General features: G+C 41.9%; 1 pseudogene; it reads left to right on the top strand.

Annotated features, from left to right (window-relative positions):
• Positions 1-14,657: 14,657 nt before the first annotated feature.
• LOC127667337 (TOX high mobility group box family member 4-like) lies at positions 14,658-16,402 on the top strand (annotated as a pseudogene).
• Positions 16,403-16,644: the final 242 nt, after the last annotated feature.

The raw sequence follows: 16,644 nt of genomic DNA on the forward strand, positions 1-16,644 counted from the left end.
GGATATTGACTTTCCAGGGTGTATTAAACATATTATCAGCATGTGAACCCTCAACAGTGGATGAATTGAGCTTCTCAAGATAAAATAGCAAGTCAAAAGGGGAGGGAGCCAGATTCAGATGCACTCATCCTGAGTGTTAAATTCTTCATTGTACCCAGCACAGCAGTACCTCCATACTGCAAATGCATCTTTGGCATCCTCTTTAAGGGTTCAAATCATGACTGATCCATGAAGCCCTAGGTGCTATAAAACCCCTCTGAGATACTATGTGGCCCAAACCCAATTCTAGTCATGCGGCTGTCAACACAGCATTCCTGAAATATTTTATAAAAAGCAATTTTACCACATGGTGCTCTTTTCTGAGTGGTAGTGGTATTTTATTGCTGAGATGTGTTGGGTTGTATGGTCAAGCATGTTTGAAAACATTATGTATGGTACATCTTTTCCATGAGTTAGTAAATATCAGCACATTAAACTCAATGACTGACCTTTGATGATGATCTCTGACCCATTTCCTCCTAAAAACTGAGAACTCTTGCCTTTCATAGGACCACCACAGCTCTACCAATGTGAAGACAGGAATACATCTTCCAGATAGTTCTTTTTGTTATGGAGTGCAGTACCCTCTGAGGTAGCCCTCTCTGTTTTCCATATAACATTATTAACAGAGTAATTTTCTATATGAGAAGGAACTCTTTCATATCCTTTGTATGGCTAATGATGATGGGCCATAAGGATGAAATCTTATGCCCATAAGAAATATCTTAACCCAATCAAGTTGTATTGAAGTAACAACTGACCCCAAGGTCACTGTGGTTTCCAACAAGTAACATTTTTGTTGCTTATTAATGTCAGCTCTTGATGACCCGAGCCTCTGCTTTTGCTCTTCGTTGGGAGGTCCATGGTGATGTGCATGGTTTACTTTGGTCTAGTGGAGTAAGTGGGAGGGGAGGACTCATTCAATGATCAGGATGAGAACCTTCCAAGGACAGGACAGCCAATATCTGAGAACTATAGTATCATCAACTACATTGTCAACTCTGTCTGAAACATTTGGATATGGCAAGTAAGAACTCTGTTGCATTGTCTTTCCCAGCATCAGTTTACAATTCTTTTTGATTATTCTATAGAATTATTTTTAGTTTCATGGAATCTTCATTTTGTATGGAACTCCAGATGAAGGTGATGGTGGTGATGATGATGGTCATAGCAGTGATGACGATGATAGTAGTGATGATTATGAAGATGGTAATGGTGAACTGAGTGGTGATATTAATGGTGACTGTTTTGATGTTAGTGGGTATAAGATTGATGATGATGGGGTTGAGAATGATGATAGCAATGATGATAAACACAGCTAAAGATAATAATCCTGTGGCTCTACTCTGTCCTTTACCTGAACCATTTCTTAGAGTCCTCACAACTGGCCTTATGTTGGGCATTCATGATGTTCATTGTACAATTTGGGAAACTGAGGCTCAGTAAATTTATTTAACTTAGCCAGATTAACACAATTTAGGCATAGCTGAGGTTATCTTACCATAAAACTCGCTCCTTCACCTCTGATGCACACTGCCTTCCTATGCAGCAGTGACCCTGGTGGTACCAGAGAAGCTGAAGATGAGCTGACACATTTCTCCTTTTAAGAACATACTCTGTGGGATATTAGTGTCCAAAAGAGAGATTGATATTCTGTGATGGCAATGTTTGAATCAGAATATGTTGGCACATCTTTCACAAGTGCCTGTCCTCTAAGCACCTAGAGGGCCATTTGTACATTTAATGTACATTAAAACCATCTGCACATTCCTGATATACTAATCAGCAGAATAATTTATGAACACGATGTGGCTCACAGATGGAGAAGTGCTTTACTTTATATCTCCTCCGACTTTTAGTGACCACCTGAAGCACCGTGTTGAGAAGACTCCTGAAAAGTCTTCAAGGAGAAGTATAGTCTAAGAAATGCCTAGTGAAAGAAAGGAAGGAGGGAGTTGTGGTTATGGGCACCAAGTATTTGCTATCCCTGTTTAAGGAGAATTAGCCATATGCTCCTGGGAAAGAATCATCTTTAAGTTAATGAATGCCTTAATATTTAATGTTATTAAAAGTGGGAAGAGAAATGATTACAAATGTAACATCTTCCGGTGGCAATGAACTTCACCTCTCACAGCACAGGGCAGATGGGAAGGAGTGCTCATTTCCTAACATTGACAAGGCTGGGACTGCAGTATGTGACAGAGACAGCCTAAGGGAGGAGAGGTTTACTTGTGCTGTTGTTTCAAAGGGCTTCATTCCTTATGGTGGAGAAGCCATGGTGGAGCAGCTGAGCTCAAAAGCAGTGGGAATCTGTGTAAAAACTTGCTCACACAGCTCTGAACCAGGAAGCAGAGTGTGCTGCAGAAGTTTTGAGCCAAGGAACTCTTCAAAGGCTCTCCCTCCATGACCTGCTTTCACAAGCTACTACACGGTTAGTTCCTAAAACTTCCACAACCTCCCAAGATAGCACCACTGGTTGGGAACAAACCTTAAAAACATGAGCCTGGAAATGTGTTTCAGATTCGAATTTAAGCAACAGACAAGAAGCTCATAGTTGTCAACTGACTTTCCAAGACCCATACTGAGGGTTAGATGTGGCATGTAGCTTCTTTTTCTTTTTAAGCACACCACTTCCTAAAATCCCCAGTCTTCACCAAAATGGCTACTGGGATGTGTGATGATTCCAGGAAACCCAACACTTTTCTCATTTTCCTCCTCGCTGGCTGAACACTCACCCCTTTTAGAACACAAATGGCTCTGAGGAAACACACTCTGTTAGGCCAGATCGTGCCTCCCAAAGGTGGCAGGTTTGCATCACGACTTTACATAAATGCTCTTGGCACTGGCAGTGGGCGGCAGGCAGGAGGATGGCTCTGCCACAAGACAAATTTAGAGCTGCCATCCTTAAAACTCTAGCAAGAGACTAACCCTCAAGGGAGATGCCATGCAATAAATAATTTTTTTGCCACAACACATTGCTTCCCTTTGCATAAATTTAACACCCCATTCTCTGTACAATATGTGATCTTCCCGCTAATTCTCCACAGACAGAAATAGCTTCGGTAAGATGTGATAAAGGAGAAGTGGCAGAATGGAAGGGAGACAGGACACATGGAAGACCTTGACCTTGATGCTAGCTTTTCCTCAGAGGATATTATTTTCTGAATATTAAGACTATTCAGAAAGTGACGACAATGGAGCAGAACACCAGTCTGATGGAATCCCCAGAGCATGATGTGATTTCTAATTTTAGACTCCAGAATGTTGGTTCCCGATTTGCTCTACAGGATGCTGTCTGACTGCATGCTTGCTCGCTCCTTCCCATTGCAGTAGCTGACATATTCCTCACCCTAGACCTAAAGCCTAAGCACCAGGATCAAGAGCCAATATTGCCTCCAAGCCCTTTAGGACTCTGAGAAGGCTTAGCAAAACTTGGACTGTCAAATATTTTTCCCCCAAGTCTATATACCACCTCAGGTTGCTCTGGAACTTTGGATGCACATATGCAAATTAACAGGTGTATTTCTGGAGTGTAGACTGTTAGAGATTTCAAATCTTCTTAAGTCATTTTTCCTATAGTTTGTGTTTCAAATGTGTCTCAAACATGGCCTTTGGGCATTAGAAAATCTTTAATTTGGAATAGTATGGCATGCGCCTTTTGGTCTATATAGCTTATGTAACTTTGGCATTCGGTCTGAAAAGACTGCGTCTCTGCCTTGGCACGAAGACACCTGGTTAGGTAAGTTCATCTCCTTAGTGCTTCATCATTGCCATAACTCAGGACCACAATCTGCTTGTGCCATCTTCTTCCCATCCTTGTCACTCTGAGAGTGCCATATACTGCAACCCATCTTCCTGTATCCATAGATTTCATTGTCACCACACAATCTGTAGATTCCATTCCTGGAAACTGGGCACCAGGAAGAATTCCAAGAGACAGGGAAATGGAACTTTCAGTCAATTCTAGGCATGCAGTTTGATTGCCAAGGTTTGAGAAAATAAATCACACACAAAAATTTGGCCATAGATGTTCAAGTTTCAAGTGACAAAGTCACTACTTTGAATAGAAACTAAAATCTACAGGCCCCGATAAAAAAACAAGGGCAAAATGATTCCTGAAGGAGTTAAGTCAAGGACAATAAGTAACACAGATGTGCTGCTACTCTGTATTGTCTCACTGTCAACAGCCTCCCCTGACCTGGTAGCCAATGTATGCACTGGCAGTTCCTAGCTGAGGTTACTCACACAGGTGATCTGGAGAAAACAGGGCATTTCTGTCCCAACTGCTTCAGTTCTAGGAGTGACTTGAATTTTCCCAGTTCATGTACATGGACCTATAATTAATCCTAAATAATAGCTTTCACTAATCTCTCAGGCACCATTTGGTTATATTCAACCCAAGGAAATGGATTATTTAACTAACAAGATAGAACTCAACCCCAGACAATCCTTTTGCTGCCTAATATGGCAAAGATGAGTAGTTGTGCCAAGTATCACACCTGTCTGGTATGTTAGGAACCTCAAATAAACTTGGAACTTAATATTTATAGACACTTATTCTAAAGTTCTGAGTTCCAATACCACATTGTCACCCACTAGAATGCTTGTGTCATCAAATGTCAAACATGTTGCTGGTGTGCTACCATTAACTCAATGGCATAATCATGAGAGCCTAAGCCTCTGAGTGGGCACATTAACAATTAGACTCCAGCTGTAGTCCTGTGTCACTACTGCTTCTTGTCACTCAGCCCCTGCCCATGGATTGCCATTATAGTTCAGGCTGTTGTCCTGATACTTTAGCTCCACTATAACTTTGTTCTCTCTGGATATTGAATCTATACATTTAACTCTGAACTCATGCTGGAGGACTGTGGTACTCTGGCCTTCCTATAGAATAAAGACAGTCTTCTGCGTTAGAATACCTCGGTTACCCTTCACAATAGCCACAAACAGTATAAAGTATCTTGGGGTGACTCTTACCAAACATGTGAAAGATCTGTATGACAAGAACTTCAAGACTCTGAAGAAGGAAATGGAAGAAGACCTCAAAAAATGGGAAAACCTCCCATGCTCATGGATCGGCAGAATCAATATAGTTAAAATGGCCATTTTGCCTAAAGCACTATACAGATTCAATGCAATACCCATCAAAATCCCAACTCAATTCTTCACAGAGTTAGAAAGAGCAATTATCAAATTCATCTGGAACAACAAAAAACCCAGGATAGCTAAAACTATTCTCAGCAACAAAAGGAAATCTGGGGGAATCAGTATCCCTGACCTCAAGCAATCCTACAGAGCAATAGTGTTAAAAACTGCATGGTATTGGTACAGTGACAGGCAGGAGGATCAATGGAACAGGATTGAAGATCCAGAAATGAACCCACACACCTATGGCCACTTGATCCTCGACAAAGAGGCTGAAAACATCCAATGGAAAAAAGATAGCCTTTTCAACAAATGGTGCTGGTTCAACTGGAGGTCAGCATGCAGAAGAATGCGAATTGATCCATCCTTGTCTCCTTGTACTAAGCTCAAATCCAAATGGATCAAGGACCTCCACATAAAGCCAGACACTCTGAAGCTAATAGAAAAGAAACTGGGGAAGACCCTTGAGGACATCGGTACAGGGAGAAAGTTTCTGAACAGAACACCAATAGCGTGTGCTCTAAGAGCAAGAATTGACAAATGGGACCTCATAAAATTACAAAGTTTCTGTAAGGCAAAGGACACCATCAAGAGGACAAATCGGCAACCAACAAATTGGGAAAAGATCTTCACCAATCCTACATCAGATAGAGGGCTAATATCCAATATATATAAAGAACTCAAGAAGTTAGACTCCAGAAAACCAAACAACCCTATTAAAAAATGGGGTACAGAGTTAAACAAAGAATTCTCACCTGAAGAACTTCGGATGGCGGAGAAGCATCTTAAAAAATGCTCAACTTCATTAGTCATTAGGGAAATGCAAATCAAAACAACCCTAAGATTTCATCTTACACCAGTCAGAATGGCTAAGATTAAAAATTCAGGAGACAGCAGGTATTGGAGAGGGTGTGGAGAAAGAGGAACACTCCTCCACTGCTGGTGGGGTTGCAAATTGGTACAACCACTCTGGAAATCAGTCTGGCGGTTCCTCCGAAAACTGGGCACCTCACTTCCAGAAGATCCTGCTATACCACTCCTGGGCATATACCCAGAAGACTCCCCACCATGTAATAAGGATACATGTTCTACTATGTTCATAGCAGCCCTATTTGTAATTGCCAGATGCTGGAAAGAACCCAGGTATCCCTCAACAGAAGAGTGGATGCAAAAAATGTGGTATATCTACACAATGGAGTACTATTCAGCCATTAGAAACAATGAATTCATGAAATTCTTAGGCAAATGGATGGAGCTAGAGAATATCATACTAAGTGAGGTAACCCAGACTCAAAAGGTGAATCATGGTATGCACTCACTAATAAGTGGATATTAACCTAGAAAACTGGAATACCCAAAACATAATCCACACATCAAATGAGGTACAAGAAGAAAGGAGGAGTGGCCCCTGGTTCTGGAAAGACTCAGTGAAACAGTATTCGGCAAAACCAGAACGGGGAAGTGGGAAGGGGTGGGTGGGAGGACAGGGGAAGAGAAGGGGGCTTGCGGGACTTTCGGGGAGTGGGAGGGCTAGAAAAGGGGAAATCATTTGAAATGTAAATAAATTATATCGAATAAAAAAAAAATCTTAAAAAAAAAAAGAGAGAGAGAGGGAGAGGGAGAGAGAGAGAGGGGGGGAGAGGGAGAGAGGGAAAGGGAGAGGGAGAGGGAAAAGGAGAGCAAGAGAGAGCAAGAGAGAGAGAGAGGAGGGCTAGAAAGAGAGAGAAGGAGGGAAAGGGAGAGAGGGAGGAGGGAGAGAGAGGGAAGGAGAGGGAGAGAGAGAGGGAGGGAGAGGGAGAGCACGAGAGAGAGAGAGAGAGAGAGAGAGAGAGAGAGAGAGAGAGAGAGAGAGAGGGAGAGAGAGAGAGAGGGAGAGGGAGGAGGGAGAGGGAGAGCAAGAGAGAGGGAGAGGGAGAGAAAGAGAGGGGGGGAGAGGGAGAACGAGAGAGAGAGAGAGAGAGAGAGAGAGAGAGAACAAGAGAGAGAGAGGAAGGATAGAAAGAGAGATAGGGAGAGAGAGGGAGGAAGAAGAGGGAGGGAGGGAGAGGGAGAGCACATGAGAGAGAGAGAGAGAGAGAGAGAGAGAGAGAGAGAGAGAGAGAGAGAGAGAGGGAGAGGGACGGAGGGAGAGGGAGATAAGGAGAGGGAGAGACAGAGAGGGAGAGAGGGAGAGGGAGAGAGGGAGAGAGGGAGAGGGTGGAGGAAGGAAGGAAGGAAGGACAAGTTGACAACTTAAACTTTTTTAAATTGCGTTGGGGTGGCATGCTCATACCTCAGCAATTGTGTGAAGGTCAGAAGACAACTCTTCTGAAGAATCAGTGCTCCCCTTCCATTACTTGGGTCTCGGGCATGGCACCCAGACACCATCAGGCTATGTGTCAATGTGTCCACAGCCGAGTCATCTCACAGCCCAAAATGGCATGGTGCTTACTTATCCCAATGTATAAAAATGTCATTATTTTCTTTTCCACTTGATTTGTGTGTCCATATGTGTGTGCACGTGTGTGTGAATATTGGGGTGGGGACAGGAAAATTCAATTTCTTGTGCTATGTTTTTGGAAAGAGCTCTCACTGACCTGGGGATCATTGAGTTTTCCGGGCTGGCTGGTTGTCAAGAGCCATGAATTTGCTCCTCTGCATTTCCCTATTGCTACCCCATAGAAGGGAATTCGTGCCCGGGACTTCAGAGCTGGTCAAAATCCCAGAACTTGAGAGGTCATAGACCCTAGGAGGGGGCCTCCTGTGGCTCTTTCACAGAATGGGTGTGTTGTCACACTGCCTTCTGGATGTTTCTGTCTGTGCATAGTATTATTCCTACCCTTAGCCTCTCTCTGCAGCCGGCAATAGGTAACGCAGAGACTCCTGGCTGATTGAGGTTGGTAATAAATGACTTTTTGAATGCTTAAAAAAAAAAAAAAAAAAAGAATACCTCGGTTACTAACCATCTTCACTGCTTCCAATCCAGATCAACATGTCAATAATCAACTATTCCAAATATTTCCATCCTATCTTACTCTTGCATAGACACAGTTGCAGTGAATACCAGTACTGTTTTTCAAATGCAAAAATGCAGAGGCCATCTCTGCTAACTAGGATTCTCTAGAGAGAACAGATAGAAAGGATATGTATTGTAAAGGGGATTTATTATACTAGCTCAAGTTATTGGGGCTGGGTAGTTCAACATTGGCTATCTACACACTAGAGAAACTGAGAGTCTGGCAGCCACTCATTTTGTTCAGTTGGATGACTCATCAGTCCCAAACTGGTGCTGGTGGCCTGGGGAGAGATTCCTTATAAGCCTGTCCAGAGATGTTGCCAGATCCAATCAAGTTGAAAATCAAGATTAACCATCACATCGTCTGTCTCTTTGCTCACATTTAGGGAGTCACTCAGTTAATTCAATTCCCCATAGTTTTCCAGCAGAACCTCCTCTGTCTCTCTTTATGGACAGTGTGTTGGCCTAAGCAACTAGCACTTCCACCCTGACTCCACCTTGTTTCCAATCTTTCCCTCTACTATGTTTTCACAACAAAGTCAGAGTGAGCTTTTCAAACCTACATGAAATTACAAACCTGAAGGCGCTGAGCTCTAAATGGTTTTCTTTGTCTCAGCATCTGTCTATCTTGCTTACTCATATTTTTAAAGATTTTTCTTAAAGTTTAATTATATGTACACATATGTAGGTGTGCATGTGAGTGTGGGTGGCCACTGAGGTCAAAGGTATCCAATCTCCTTGTAGCTGAAGTTATAGGCAGTTGTGAACCACCCAATGTGGGTTTTAGGAAATGAACTTGAGTCTTTGTAAGAGCACTAGCCACTCATAGCTACTAAGCCATCTCTCTAGTTTCTTTTGGGGCTTAAATGCAACATTCTTAGATAAATTTATCCTGAACAAATTTTGCAGCATTCTATCTTAGTCCATTTTATACTTTTATAATAGAATAGCTGAGATGGTGATGTATAACCAGTTTGGTCTTTACTCTAGAAGCTGGACAGCCCAGTACTGAGAAGCTGCCTTGAGATCTTGATGCATCATGATGTGGAAAGAAATCATGATCTGGTGAGAGGCCATGGCAAGCAAGCAGGGGACAGGCATCAGTCTTTCTCCTCAAGAACCTGTGCTCAGGATAACCAGCCCATTGGTATAATCAGGCTCCTTGTGGAGACCAAGTTACTCTTACATGTGGATTTCTCAACACTGTTGCATTGGGAAGTGAGTTCTCAGCCTGTGAACTTGTGGGAAGACCCATTTATATTTACAGAGCTTGAAAGAGTTTAAAATCATAGAATGTATCACAACCGCAAAATATCCATTGTCTGTGTTCATTGTCTGAATTAGTACTTATTTATGTCTACCCTTCCAGGGAGATTAATTCTATAAAGTGAACACCGTGTGAAGTTTTCCCTGTTTCCCTCAAACCTAGTTCCCCCATGAATTTAAGGCCCAATAAATATTTAATGAGCTAATTTATGAATGAATGCCACAATACATTCAAGCAGTTCCTACAGCTTACCTAAATATTCATTATTCTGGAATGTCTCAAAGGAAAACCTGTGAGCAAGGCTGGAGCAGACTGAGCTTCAAATTCTTTCCAGGAAATCCCTTGCTTCTATCTCTCATTGTCTTCATGTTAAACACTCTTTGCTGCTCAGTGTTTTTTCCCTGTGAAAGGAGAAGTCACAAATGCTCACCGTGATGCTTATAAACCTGTCACCAGAGGGGTCACTGGCCATTATGCTGAGTTCACTAAGACGCTTCCTTTCCATTTTATTTTCCATCCTTTTCTCCTCTATACAGGGTGAGGGAAACATTTCATTGTCTTGATTTATCATCATCTATAAAAAATGAAACTAATAAATTAGGGGATAGTTTTAGGTCTTATAAAAAGATTTGCTAAAGGGATTCCTTGAAACACTGTGCTCTCTAAGGACATTTAAAATTGGATTTGATTTACAAAAATTTGATTTGCACATAACTACTGGGAAATGTATTGATTGCTTTAAGTGAGCTACGCAAGGACATAACTACCTTTAATCTTTTATAACAAAGGTGGCAATTAAAATTGCTTTTGCTAAGCAATTTTGAAATTGAGGGTCGATCTCTTTGATGGCTTTCTCTCACCCAGAAGATTCCTTCCCCCACATCTCCCCAGCCTTTCCTCTTCCTAATTAAAGGAAGGAAAGTTTGTATTCTTGGTAGAATACAGTTTCTGATAGAATCCCATGTTCATGCGAATACTGTGAAAGCCAAGTTTGGAGTTTAAGTTCATTTGGTCCCCCTCTGTTAATGCAGTGTCTTTTAATCTCACTTCTCAGAGGTACCTTTAGATGACTCATTTGTTGGTTATTAAAAAGCAGTCAATTATCCGGGTGGTAGTGGTGCATGCCTGTAATCCCAGCACTCTGAGAGGCAGAGGTGGGCAGATTTCTGAGTTCAAGGACAGCCAGAGCTCCTACAGAGAAACCCTGTCTCAAAAAACAAAACAAAACAAAACAAAAAAAACAAATCCAAAAATCCAAAACAAAACAAAACAGTCAATTACCAGGTTTGTGCTCCCCAGCCATACTGCCATTTTTATCTTACCCCAAAAGCCTGCCTTTGTTTGGGGCCTGTTTGTTTGCTTCAGTTAGCCTGTGCTGTGAAATGCTTAATAAGGGATCTTGACAATAGTTTGCTCCATCACTACATTGAATTTCTTTATAGATCAACCTCCGTAATTCATTTCCCAACTGGTCCTAATCAATACAGCTTGGCTCAGCTTAAGGGTAGAGAAACTTGCCATGGTGTTGATGGGGACTCAAAGCACTGCCTTCATAAAGACCCTCTTTGATAGTAGCCTATCAAATTGACCCACAGCCTGTCCCAGGTCTGAGCTGTGTCTGGGTCCCAAAGCTGTCATTGTCTTGTTCTCTTTGATTTCACAAAGCCAGAGACCAGAGAGGCTTTTATAGAACCAGCATGAGTGAGGACATACACATTGTGCACACTGCAATAGCTGAGCTCAGACCAGGCTCTACTGCAAACTGGCTTTTGGAGTTCAGTGAGTGACTAGACCATGTTGTTTTAGCTTCTGTATTTTAAGAAAGCTGGGCCTGTTGATTCCTGGGGCTCTACTGGTTTTGAGATTTCTACAAGAAGGCCTTGTTTTTCAACTCACCTTGTTTTTCATGGATTTCAGGGTAAAATCCTTGCTTCTAGATCATGAAAACAGCAAAAATGCCCTGTTCTGTTAGCATCCCTGTTAGCATTTGAAAACTAGATTTTCAAAGTTCCTGGTTTTGGTTTCTTGGCCAAGGCCCATTGTTTTTCTCTGGCTCTTATTCCTTCTCTGTAAAATGATGACATACAATTCTGTTATTTGTCCATTAAGAGGCAGCAGGATTGACAGAGGTCACCAATGTGAGTAGCACTGTGGAAGCTAAAGTAGACTTCGAAGAGGATAATGTTAATCAAACAGATGCTGCATTGCCAGAGGGCAGAGACTAGCATGTCACCCTGGAGCCTCATATATCTGGCATTCTCTTGTTCTTTATTCTTCTGTCCTCTCTGCTGCAGCTGTGGTTCATACTTGACAAGAAATTATGGCCCGTTTACAAACTAAGTGGAGAGACTCTTTACCCTGAGCAGGGGTACTCATCCTTCAGGGGTGTACAGATTTACCTAAGCAAGCTCAGCTAGCCTCTTAACCCACCTGGATGAAAACACTAATACCCACTGGCCAGCCAATCAAATCCCCACCTATCATATCAAGAGTACTTGTTTTACAATGTCTCCAGGGACTAGAATAAGTCAGGAGGATGAGCTGACCTCATACCCATTTAGGTTACCAGGGACATTCACAGACCATTCAGTAAGGACATAACATGAGACAGGTTGGTGCTATTAATTTTATTCCTTCAATGTTGTCTCTGTAAGACTTAGTTCTGGAAGTATAATTATACTCAAATTATATATAGCAATGATTTTTAAAATATTTATAATGTCCTACATTTTTACTCTGAGTAAAAGTTTTGCACTAAGCATATTATATAAATGATTCCACTTGGTATATTCATTGCAATGTCCCTGTGAGGTGTTCATTTAGTAACCTTTCTGGAATGAATGGGCAAAATGATGAATTCATACAATCCAATAATGAGCAAGTGTTGACAACTTTCTACAAGCTAGACATCATGTTAAGCTTTGAAGATTCAGATATGAATCAAATATCCCAGAAGGCAATTCTTATTGACTTTGGAGTCTAAATATGTTGACCTCTATTTGTAAACAAACAAAATGAAAATGCAGCAGATGAATTAACTTGACCAAGGTCATATAGCAAGATAATGTCAGGACAAGAGAGAGGAATAAATTTGGCTTTGGCTACAATGGAATAACTAACACAGACAGATCTTCCTCACCCAAATGTTGATAAAACTATAAAAAATTGTATGAAGATAATGTTTCTAGGCACTGGGCATCAAGCATCTCAGGACTGAAAGTCTGAAATAAAATGAGAATCACACAAGATGAACTTCAATTTTTTTTCTGTCTTTCAGTTCAGGGACACATTCTTAAGTTATACATGGAGTCCACCAGAAAAGGTATTGCTGAGCTGGGAAAGTTGGCACTGAGTTTACTTCAGAGAGTACTAGAGGTAAAGGCTACAAAGGTGATGTATGTATGTATGTATGTATGTATATGATATATATATATATATGCATATGTGTATAACAGTGTTCTAAATACTTACTCTTATACATACCATTATAGACAGGTTCCTCTAAATTGAGACATATTTCCCAAGTTGGAGGTGGAACTTATGAGCCTAAGGTGATGAACAAAGGGTCATTTGTCTGGGAATGCAGAAATATGGAAGATTCTTGAGGTCTCTCCCAGCAGTATAAAAAGCAATTTAAAAAAAATGCTGAGGAAGAATCTCTGAGCAGTCAAGCTATAGAGAGAGGGAGATGGAGATGTAGAGGGAGAGGGACAGAAGAGGAAGAGAGGGAGAGAGGGGGAGGGGAGGGGGAGAGAGGGGGAGGGGGAGAAGAGAGGGAGGGGGAGTGGGAGGGGGAGGGGGGAGAGAGAGGAAGGGGAAAAGAAAGGGAGAGGGAGAGGGGGAAGGGGGAGGGAGAGAGGAAGGGGGAGAGGGAGAGGGGGAAGGGGGAGGGAGAGAGTAGAGGGAGAGGGAGAGGGAAGGGAGAGGGAGAGAGTAGGGGGAGAGGGAGAGAGAGAGGAAGAGGGAGAGGGAGAGAGAGAGATGAAGTATCAAGCTGCCTGTAAGAGCTATAGAAAGCTCTAGGATCTAGGATCACAGGATTACAGCTTTCATGACTTAACATGGGTTAGGGTGGGGTGCTGGGTGATGCAGCTGCTTTTGAGTCCTTACTGTTCCTTCTACATTACCCCTCTCCCATACTCCTCTTAGCAATACCAATAAAAATTCATTGATTTGCCTGATTGGAAATTAATACAATCATTGTTTTGGTTTGTCATGAGTTCTCCCTCTCTCATGGGTATAGAGACATGAGTATATTGAATATCCCTAGGGAAGGAATATCCCTAGGGAAGGAATATCCCTAGGGAAGTAATATCCCTAGGGAATACCCACAGATAAATGTGGTGCTCATCATGCATCAAAGAAAACGCTTGGTGAAATAAATGGAGACTATTACAGGGATGCACAACTAGCCTGTGTGCAGAGGATAAATTATTGTGAGGTGCCCAACCCCAACTGGCATCTAGACAACATAACTTCTGTACCTAAAGCTCAAGGAAAACTATGGCCAAGAAGGAAGAAAGATTATAATAGCCAGAGGACCAGGTTTCCTTCTGTGATACAATGTCTGCTAGACTTGACAAGAAAGCTATACTAATTAACTCTCAACAATATGGTTGTTCAAACAAACCTGCATAAAAACAACACTAGTAGACATGTCAAAGAGGATAGAAGAAATTGTACAAGGTTCCATTCCTTAATGAAGAGCTATAGGAAATCAGTGACTGCTGAGAGAGAGAGAAAGAGAGAGCCAATCAATTTTCTCTAGGGATGAGACCCCCTATTAGACTCAATTACCCCTAAGGACGTGTATATAAAAACAACAGTAAATGGACTAATGTATACATGACACATATATAATATTACATATATTAGTCCATTTATATATATTTATATATCATATATATATAATGGTTAAAGAAGAGTTAATGAATTGAGAGGCAGTTGGAGGGATGTAGGAGGCAGGAATGAGGACCAGAAGTGATATTCATACTCCTGTATGAAATTCTCCAAAAAAAATTGAAAGAATAAATTAAAAATTGTTAGGCATGAAAGGAAGTAATGAGAGTAAGCATTAAGATTTATGAAAAAAATCAATAGATACTAACCACAAGATAATATAACCATTAAGATTTGAAGGAAGTAGCCTTGAAAAAGTTACCATACATACATTTAAGAGAGGTGTGAAGACAAAATTTCCCAGAGGAAATGGCAGTCACTGGGCCCTGGCACCCTTTTCAGTCATGGACTTGAGACATTTCATACACAAAGCTTGGGTGATAGGGAATTTGAAATCTCAATTATATTTCTGGACTCTGATCCCTTACTGGCTGTCTTAGATGTGGTTGGCTACTACGATGAGCTGGCACACCTCTCCTCTTTACACCATGGGACCTTTCCAGATCAACATGGGTTACAGACATTGGACAGGCATGACCCAAGACTTCATGGAGCAAGGTGGTAGGTTGGAGGAGGGACTCCTAAGTGGCTGCTTGACTATAGACATGGAAGCTTCTATAGGAATTCAGTGTAATGGCAGCCCATCTGTTACAGTTGATGTAACAATAACAGGCATGACATCTGACTTAATGGGACATACTCAAGTGACCACTATTAATCAGTCCCTGAATTTCCCAGTTGGTTTGACCTTGTCACCTGTCCAAGTATTTGAGGCTCATCTTTTAGTTACTCCTCCTCCTGCCATCTACTTCACAAGGGTGGTTTTGATGATACCCAGAAATGACTTCCGGGCAGAAGACAGTGAAAACAGGGAAAAAGCAAAAGGCTCCAAAGAAGAGAAGAAGAGAAACCCTAAGGAACCCAGACACTGGTCTATGTGTATGCATTATTCTTTCATGTTACTCAGGCTGCCATCAAGGGACAGAACCCTCATGACACCTTTAGTGAGGTTTCAATGGTAGGGGCTTTCTGGTGGGACAGTCTTGGAGAAGAGTAAAAATGTGTATAAGTGAAAACCTGAGTGTCCAAGAAAGTATCTCAATGTGATAGCTGCTTATAAAGACAAGGGGGGGGGTCAGGTTACTGTGTAAATAGATCCTATTTTACGGTTATGCACTTCTTCACCACTTCCTGTGACTATTGAGACCCACCATCTCAAGCACCAAACTCAACAGTTACCTGCTTTGTCCCCTTGTACTGTAGTTAATTCCACAATGTCTTATGTGGCAAACCAGACATCTTCTGGGGCTGAATCATCCCAATATTACCAAGTTGATTATTACTAGCCAATTGTTGCCCTCCTTTATTACCATATCTCAAGGAGAAATGGTAATTGTTATACCAGCCACAGTGGTTATCTCCTCTGGGATCCACTAGACTAAACAAGTACAACTACTACCCAGCCCAGTCAACAGGTTGTCATTCGGTCAGCACTGTAGACAGTAGCAGCTCCTACCTTCTATGCAACTGCCTCCACCCTGACTATAGCCCCTTCTGTGATAACATACCTCATCCCTCAACTCAACAGCAAATCACCATTCTGTAGTAACCACTTCCACTTCAAGCCATGTAACATTCCCTTCAGAAAGTTACAACAACAGCCACCTTCCCAGCAGAGCAAGATTTTGCTTCCATGCACTCTGAAAATGCATACTACTCTGTGGTAGTAAAATGCAGTAACTATGGTGCTGAGCACCATACGAACTGCAGCACTGAGGCCCACGTGGTAGAGGCAGCTTCTGAGACAATCTGTGAAAATGGTCACAGGCGTGCTTCCTGAGGTAGAGTCTCCTCAGATGAATGTTGAATTAATGAGTGGATCCTCTGTGACATTGTCACCCCAGCCTCAGTAAGGGACCTCTGGCTGTGAGCACCCTTCCTTTATCGGGAAGGAGTAGGACAATGTGTGCTGCAGCAATGGATATTTGGAGAAGCAGTGAGGGCATGTATTCTTGGCCTCTAAGAATCCAATCACTGTGCTGTTTCTCAAGTAGTCTTTCTTCTCCAAAGCACTGAGAATTCATCTGTTGGACACAGGTCAAAAAAATCCTGGTTTTGAAACATAAGCTGGGCCTCTAGTAGTTTATGAACTCTACCCATGGTCCTTTATGCCTCTACCTCCATTTTCTCTCTTCAGCAGAGGCTAGAGCATGTAGCAAGGGCATTGAATTTACTGTAATTGGGAATTGCTTTTTACTCGCAACCGCAAGTGAAAATACCAGGTTAATAGCACAGG

The sequence above is a fragment of the Apodemus sylvaticus genome, chromosome 17 (genome assembly GCF_947179515.1).
Source record: "Apodemus sylvaticus chromosome 17, mApoSyl1.1, whole genome shotgun sequence".
Taxonomy (NCBI): domain Eukaryota; kingdom Metazoa; phylum Chordata; class Mammalia; order Rodentia; family Muridae; genus Apodemus; species Apodemus sylvaticus.